Source organism: Halichoerus grypus, chromosome X (assembly GCF_964656455.1).
Source record: "Halichoerus grypus chromosome X, mHalGry1.hap1.1, whole genome shotgun sequence".
NCBI lineage: Eukaryota > Metazoa > Chordata > Mammalia > Carnivora > Phocidae > Halichoerus > Halichoerus grypus.
Window position 1 is genome coordinate 95,313,754 of NC_135727.1, and position 7,312 is coordinate 95,321,065.

The window sequence follows — 7,312 nt, forward strand, 5'->3', positions numbered from 1 at the left end:
GGCAGAAATATATTGTGCACATTGATTACACAAAAGGGACTCCAATGTACCATGAAGAGCATATACGGCACATAAAAGTACAGCTCTCATGAATCATAAATTTGACCTAAACTATTGTGCTAAGTAGAACAAACACTAAACATTTACTTATCAATAATTTCATGTGCCTTCTTAAAAAATTAAAGGGCTTTTTTTTTTTGGGCGCCTGGGTGGCTCAGTTGGTTAAGCGACTGCCTTCGGCTCAGGTCATGATCCTGGAGTCCCTGGATCGAGTCCCGCATCGGGCTCCCTGCTCGGCAGGGAGTCTGCTTCTCCCTCTGACCCTCCCCCCTCTCATGTGCTCTCTCTCATTCTCTCTCTCTCAAATAAATAAATAAAATCTTTAAAAAAAAAAATTAAAGGGCTTTTTAAGGGATGGTTTTGCTGACTTACCTCTTTGAAGAGATACCTAGGAAAGCTGAAAAAGATGCCTTTCTTTTTCTTTCAATAGACTTTGCAATCTTAAAGTAACGACGTATTGAAGATGATTTCACCATCCTTGTGGATGTCTCATTAAGAGTAAGGTGATATGATTGAATTCAACATACATTCATTGCCTGTCTATCAAAGGTTGTTCCCTGTGTTAAGTACTGGAAACATAGTGATGACAAAACATGTCTAAGCTCACAGTTCCTTAGAATCATCCTCTTCTTTTGGTTACCACTCTCCTCAGAACAAGGACTTCCTTTATTTTTCTACATATCCTCAGGTCCTAGCAATATGCCCGGCACAGAGTAAAAGTCAGTGATTTTTGTATTGAACTACTGGATATATTTTGGCTGTGATGATTGTCTTTTCTTTTGAAATTTAGGAGGGATCCAATATTATTAATTTTACCTACCCCAAACTCCTCTTAGGCTATTCAGCAGTAAAAAGCCAAATGTTCCATCTTTAACCAGACATCAGACCAAAGTAGTGATGATGGGAGAGAGGAAAAAAAAAAACCGCAGGAACAGTTGTTAAAGGCCTCTTTCTTTGTGTCCGCAGCTACAGAGAAGAGAAAGCTATTGACAGCTATTAGAAGGACTTCACACTTCATTGGAAAACCATAAAAAACAATTACCAGGTCTTTGGCACAGAGTTTTCAAGAGGAGCTTCAAAATACCTCTCATAAAATTGCTAAGGCAAGCATAAAACGGGAAACCCATTGTCTGTTTTTTTTGCCTTTATACTTGGATTTTGACAGTAAGACTCCAAAAGACTAGGTAAAGTGAGAGACAATTGAGGCATGGGTGTTAATTAAGGCACCAATTTGCCTGGGACTTATGAAAAGACACCGATTTGCCTGGGACTTAGAATTAGTGCCCCCCAAAAAAATAAATAATGGGCTGTCAATAAATAGAGCTACTGTGTTAAGTAAGGCTTGATGAACAGGAAAATATTGAGCTTGAACATGGGAGAGGATTAGCAGAGGTAAGGGCCTCGGTATAGATATGGATTTATAGAAGACCCCCTGGGGTCTTCTCATGCAGGTGAGTAAACCAACTTGCATGCACAGGTTGGGTGGGTTGTTGGCTAGGAGGTTGGATCCACAAGATGCAGCAAAATCAATAGAAACTTGGATCAGGTTCCTGAGATGACTCAATATTTTCCTCGATTAACAATTATATGCCAAATGTAGACTTCTGGTTAACATTTAAACAAAAATATATGTTTTGGCAACCAACTTCTGAAATGAAAATTCCATTTTCAAATATCTTCTACCTATTTCTCCTGCATCTATGAACTGGAATTTCATTCTTAATCACCGCCAGTGTGAGCCCATGTGAGTGTACACAAGCTGAAATATGCGTCTTGGTCTTCCCCATCTGTGGGTTAATGAGAAGGTTAATTTCCAGTTAATTAGATGTGGTGTGGGAGATGAGCAAGCTTTTTCAGTAGCAGACTCAGCAAAATCCCGGGAATCTGGGGAAAAAAAAAAAAAAAAAGGCAGTGAAATGTGCAGAGGGAGTTTCCCTGATCTTCCTTCCAATTTGTGTAAGCCCAAGCACTGAATTTCTGAGGCCCCAGGCCAGCTTTAAAATGAAGATGAGAGTTCTTTTGCAGGCCTTGGAGATAGAATGTGCCACCTCTACCTGGGGACAAGGCAATTAATCTCATTCTCGAACAATCTGAAGTGTTCATCAGATGAAATTCCCAGCAACTCCCAGCCTTTCATGGCCTCTGAAACTCGGGGTAGTTGGATAGTTAAACACTCATTTGGAACAGAAGGAAGCCGGCCTTTCTTTGCCAGGGCTAAAAACTGCTATACTGCCACACACAATACTCATCATGTTGTGGTCTCCGGAACTACACAAGTTAGCATCACAGACCCCATCAGCTATAAGAAAGGTCAGTGGGAGAAAACAAGGAAATGAAGTTCATCATGAAGTAAACTGCAGTCAGACAGCACTATGTTAGAATAGAGTCTCCTATGTCTCAAAGGCTCCAAATACTTGTTTTGTGACTTTGAATCTTTTCAACCAGTCTGCTTCTTTACTTATGCTCATTTCATTCTGAGAACAGATGCTTCGAATGAGAATCTACCAATGACATGCAGGCCATTTACCTTGACACCAAGTAAGTCACCAAAAAAGCGGTTCAGTAGAGGGGCACATGGGTGGCTCAGTCGGTTAAGGAACCGACTGTTGATTTTGGCTCAGGTCGTGATCTCGGTTTCGTGAGATTGAGCCCCACCTTTGGCTCCACGCTCAGCGCAGAGTCTGCTCCTCTGCCTCTCTCTCTGCCCCTACACCCATTTGCACACTCTCTCTAAAATAAATAGATCTTTAAAAAAAAGCAATTCAATAGAGAGTATGATGTATATAATCATTCCTCTGTAGGAGTCAACAATGAGCATCCTGCGTATCAATAGCACATGGTGTTGTTTTCTTCTATACCGTGAAGTACAGCTCAGAAAGATGGGCTAGCCTCCATTTTTCCTTTACTTGCTAGGTATCTACTAACACCTGACTAATACAGATGTGAATATCAGTTGGATGCTACATAAATTAGCATTTGTGACTTTGCAATTAGATGTCAACATGCATACAAAATAAAATCGAAAGTCATCCTCGTCTCTAGCCTCTGTGAGGAGAATAGAATGAGCCAGAAAATGTTAAAAGCTTACTCTCTACCCTTCCATTTACAGGTTTATTGTATTTTAGCTCCTTCTTGTCTTAAACACACCAAAGCTAGTTTTTTTTCTCTCTCTTAACATTCTATAATTGTTTAGAATTACTATCATGCTTTCCAACTTCTTTGCTCACCATTGTGTTTTATATCCTACATATTCCTTCTGGATTATTACTGAAGCACTTCCTTTCATTCTTTCAGCCAGCTTCTGTGAATAGTAATCTCTCTTGGTTCTCATATAACTCTAATGCCTTTATCTGATATAGTATTCTAGAGTAATGAATATTTTCCCTCAACACTTGGGATATACTATTCTTCTGTCATACCTGGCCAAAAGCCTGTTGTCTATCTTTCTAAGTAAGCTCTCTTTTCTCCTTGACTGCTTTAAAAAAACAAATAAACAAACAAACTTGTTTTTGTTCTTTTTTTTTTTTTAAGATTTATTTATTTATTTGAGAGAGACAGTGAGCACGAGTTGGGGGAGGAGCAGAGGGAAAGGGACAAGAAGACTTTACACTGGGCACACTGGTCACGGAGCCCCATGACCCTGAGATCAGGACCTGAGCCAAAATCAAGAGTCAGATGATTAACCAACTGAGCCACCCAGGCGTCCCTTGTTTTCATTGTTCTAGGCATGTATTACAATGTATCTAGGTATTGATTTTTAAAAAAAATTCTGCCTGGGACTCAATGCAATTTGCATCTGTATTTACTCCTTGACTCAACTAACAACTTTTTTCTTAATTTCCAATAGATAGTATTTTCTGATTCTATGCTTAATTTCTAGTTTTATTGCACTGGAACGAGAGAATATTTCTTGGTTTTATTTGTTTCCTTTACTTTTGGAATTAACTGAGCTTTTTGTTGTTTTCTTGTTTTGTTTTGTTTTTCTTCAGAGACCAATATATGGTCCCTTTTCCTCATGATTGTTTAATGGGGACTCAAAAAGTTTTATTCTGTATTTTCAGGATAGAGTTTGATATGTAAATATTAGATCCATCTTATGAAAGACGTTTAGTTTTTGTATCTCCAGAAAACAGGTGAGGCATACTTAAATGGGATAACTTGAAGAGAGATGATTAATAAAAGGACAATTTACAATGGTAGAGGCAGAGTAGAGGGGGAAAGCACAAGGGATAGAAGAGTAACTCAGATATTTCAGGGGTGCCATTCCCACATACAGACCTGAAGGTGAAGGAGGAGAGCCAACATACCTTGAGATGGAGACCTTACGTGAAAAGGGCCACCTGACAGGAGCTTCGGTAGAAGGATCTTGCTAACCCGCAGCAACTCAACTGGGACCAATCAGTTGGAACAAATACTCTGCTCTCATTCTCTTTCCATCCTCTGTTCTATCACTAGTGCTCCCCATTGACCAAACCTCACCAGGAGCCAGAGACGAGGGGACCCAGTGATGCATTTGGCATAGTCCACAGAAGAGTTTGGTTTCCCAGGGCACCAGAACAAGATAGAAGAGGAAAGAATGTGCATCTGGAGAAGCAAATTGAAATCCAGTGGCACAGGTATTCTGTAGACTTCCTCATTTTTTAACAACTTGATTTATCTTGGATATTGAGAATATATTCTAAGTTTCCTGCTACTAGTGCATTTCTACTTATTGCATTATATTTGAAATTGAGATCATGAACCTTCTTCCTTTCGGTTTGGTCTATGCCTAGTATACCTTACCAATTCCTTATTTTTAACTTTTTGGAATCACTTGCTTTACGTGTCTGAATTTATTTTATGAACCTAGAACTCTTTTAATGGAGGACTTTAGCCCATTTAAATTTATTGATATGAAAAATATAGTCAGTTTTATTTTTGTCATAATAGTTAATTTTATGTTTCTGTATTTATAATTTTTCAAGTCTTTTGCTATGTGGACTCTTCATATTTTTTAGGAAGATTTATAGTCTTATACCAGTAATTTCTTTATAACTGTAATCTGTTTCATTTGTACATAATTTTACATATATTACAAGTTTGTAAACATAGCACAAATGAAACTTTGTATTGTGTTTCTTTCATTTAACATGTCAAAATACCTGTGAAATGCTCTATGCCATGTTTTAACATAGTCTTAATAACTACATAAAGAATGCTTATATAATATTCCATTGAGTTGATGAGACATAAAAATGAACTTACTGGATTTTGGGGTTGAGCCTATTTTCTTTTTTTTTTTTAAAGGTTTTATTTATTTATTCATGAGAGACAGAATGAGACAGAGTGAGAGAGAGAAAGAGAGAGAGAGAGGCAGAGGGAGAAGCAGACTCCCCACGGAGCAGGGAGTCCGATGTGGGACTTGATCCCAGGACCCTGGGATCATGACCTGAGCTGAAGGCAGATGCTTAACTGACTGAGCCACCCAGGTGCCCAAGCCTATTTTCTATTATGAATTGAGACCTGGGGGTACATCTTTTGAGTTTATTTCACAGGATGGGAAAAGGGAGTTCCAGAGAAGTCATCGTTCTCTACCTCACAGGAGTTCAAGGATCCATGAACTGATGTGTGGAAAGGCTCTAGCCTTGGGCTGATAATTTGCAGTGACATGGCTATCCCTTGTTTTAGTACTTACTTTCCAGAAGGGAAAAGATATTTTCTGTGTTTGTCCTCTTCCCTTGTCTAAAATTTCCAGGGGAGTGCAGGTTACTGGTCTCATTAACATGAAACCTAGTAAACAGAAGGTTTACCACAAAAATGCATGTGCAGCATGGTAGTGGTGAGAAAAGCTGGATGGCTGAATCTTCACTGGTTCTTTGTCTTTCTTCATGTGGGGATTCAAGGCACTGTCTACTATCCTTTCCTTTAAGCCTAAAGGACTCCCATTAGTATTTTTGTTTTTTAACAGCTTTAATAAGATATGAGTCACATACCACACAATTCGCTCAACTGTACAATTCAGTGGTTTTTAGTTATTCACAGATATGTGCAATCACTACCACAATCAATTTGAGAACATTTTCATCACCTCAGAAAAGAAGCCCTGTTCCTATTGGCAAACATTCACCTATTCCTCTACCCACTCCCCAGTCCTAAGTATTAACAAATCTACTTTCTGTCTCTATAAATTTCCCTATTTTGGACTTGCACATGAATGGAGTCATATAATATATGGTCTTTTGTGACTGGCTTCTTTCAGATAACATAACATCTTCAAGGTTGATCCATGTTGTAGCATGTATAAGTACTTCATTCTTTTTTAGGACGAATAATATTCCATTGTATGAATATGGCACTTTCTGTTTATCCATTTGTCAGTTGATGAACATTTGGGTTGTTTTCAGCTCTTGGCTACTATGAATAATACTGCTATAAACATCCATATGCAAGTTCTTGTGTGGACACTTTTTCATTTTTCTTGGATATATACCTAGGAGTGAAATTGCCCAGTCATAGGACAACTTTGTGTCTAATCATTTGAGAAATTACCAGAATGAAAAAAAAGGGAAATTACCAGAATGTTTTTCAAAGTGGATGCATCATTTTACATTCCCACCAGTAGTGTCTGAGGGTTCCAATTAATCCAAATCCTTGCTAATACTTATTATCTGACTTTTTGATTTTAGTCATCTGAGTGTGTGTGAAGTGGTATCTCACTGTGGTTTTGATTTACATTTTGCTGATGATGAATGTTGTTGTGCATCTTTTCATGGGTTTATTGGCCATTTGTTTATCTTTCTTGGGCCCTTTAGTATTTCTTGTAAGACAGGTCTGCTAGAGATGGATTCTCTTAGTTTTTTTTTCTCTGGTAAAGTCTTAATAGCCCTTTTTGAAGGATAGTTTTGCCAGGTATGTGATTCTTGGTTGACAGCTCCAACTTCTTCCCCCCTCCCGCCCCCCGCCCAGACACACACATATGCATTGACTATGTCATCTCACTGTTTTCTGGGCTCCCTGGTTTCTGATGAGAAATCGTTAATCTTGTTGAGGATCCCTTGTATGTGATGAGTCACTTTTCTCTTTCTGCTTTCTAGATTCTGTCTTTGGCTTTTGTCAGTTTAACTATGTGTCTCAGTGTAGATCTCTTTGAGTTTATCCTACTTGGGATTTGGTGAACTTCTTGGATATGTAGATTCAGGTTATCTCATTAAGTTGGGAAAGTTTTTGGCTATCATTTCTTCAAATATTCTTTCTGCCCCTTTCTATCCTCTCT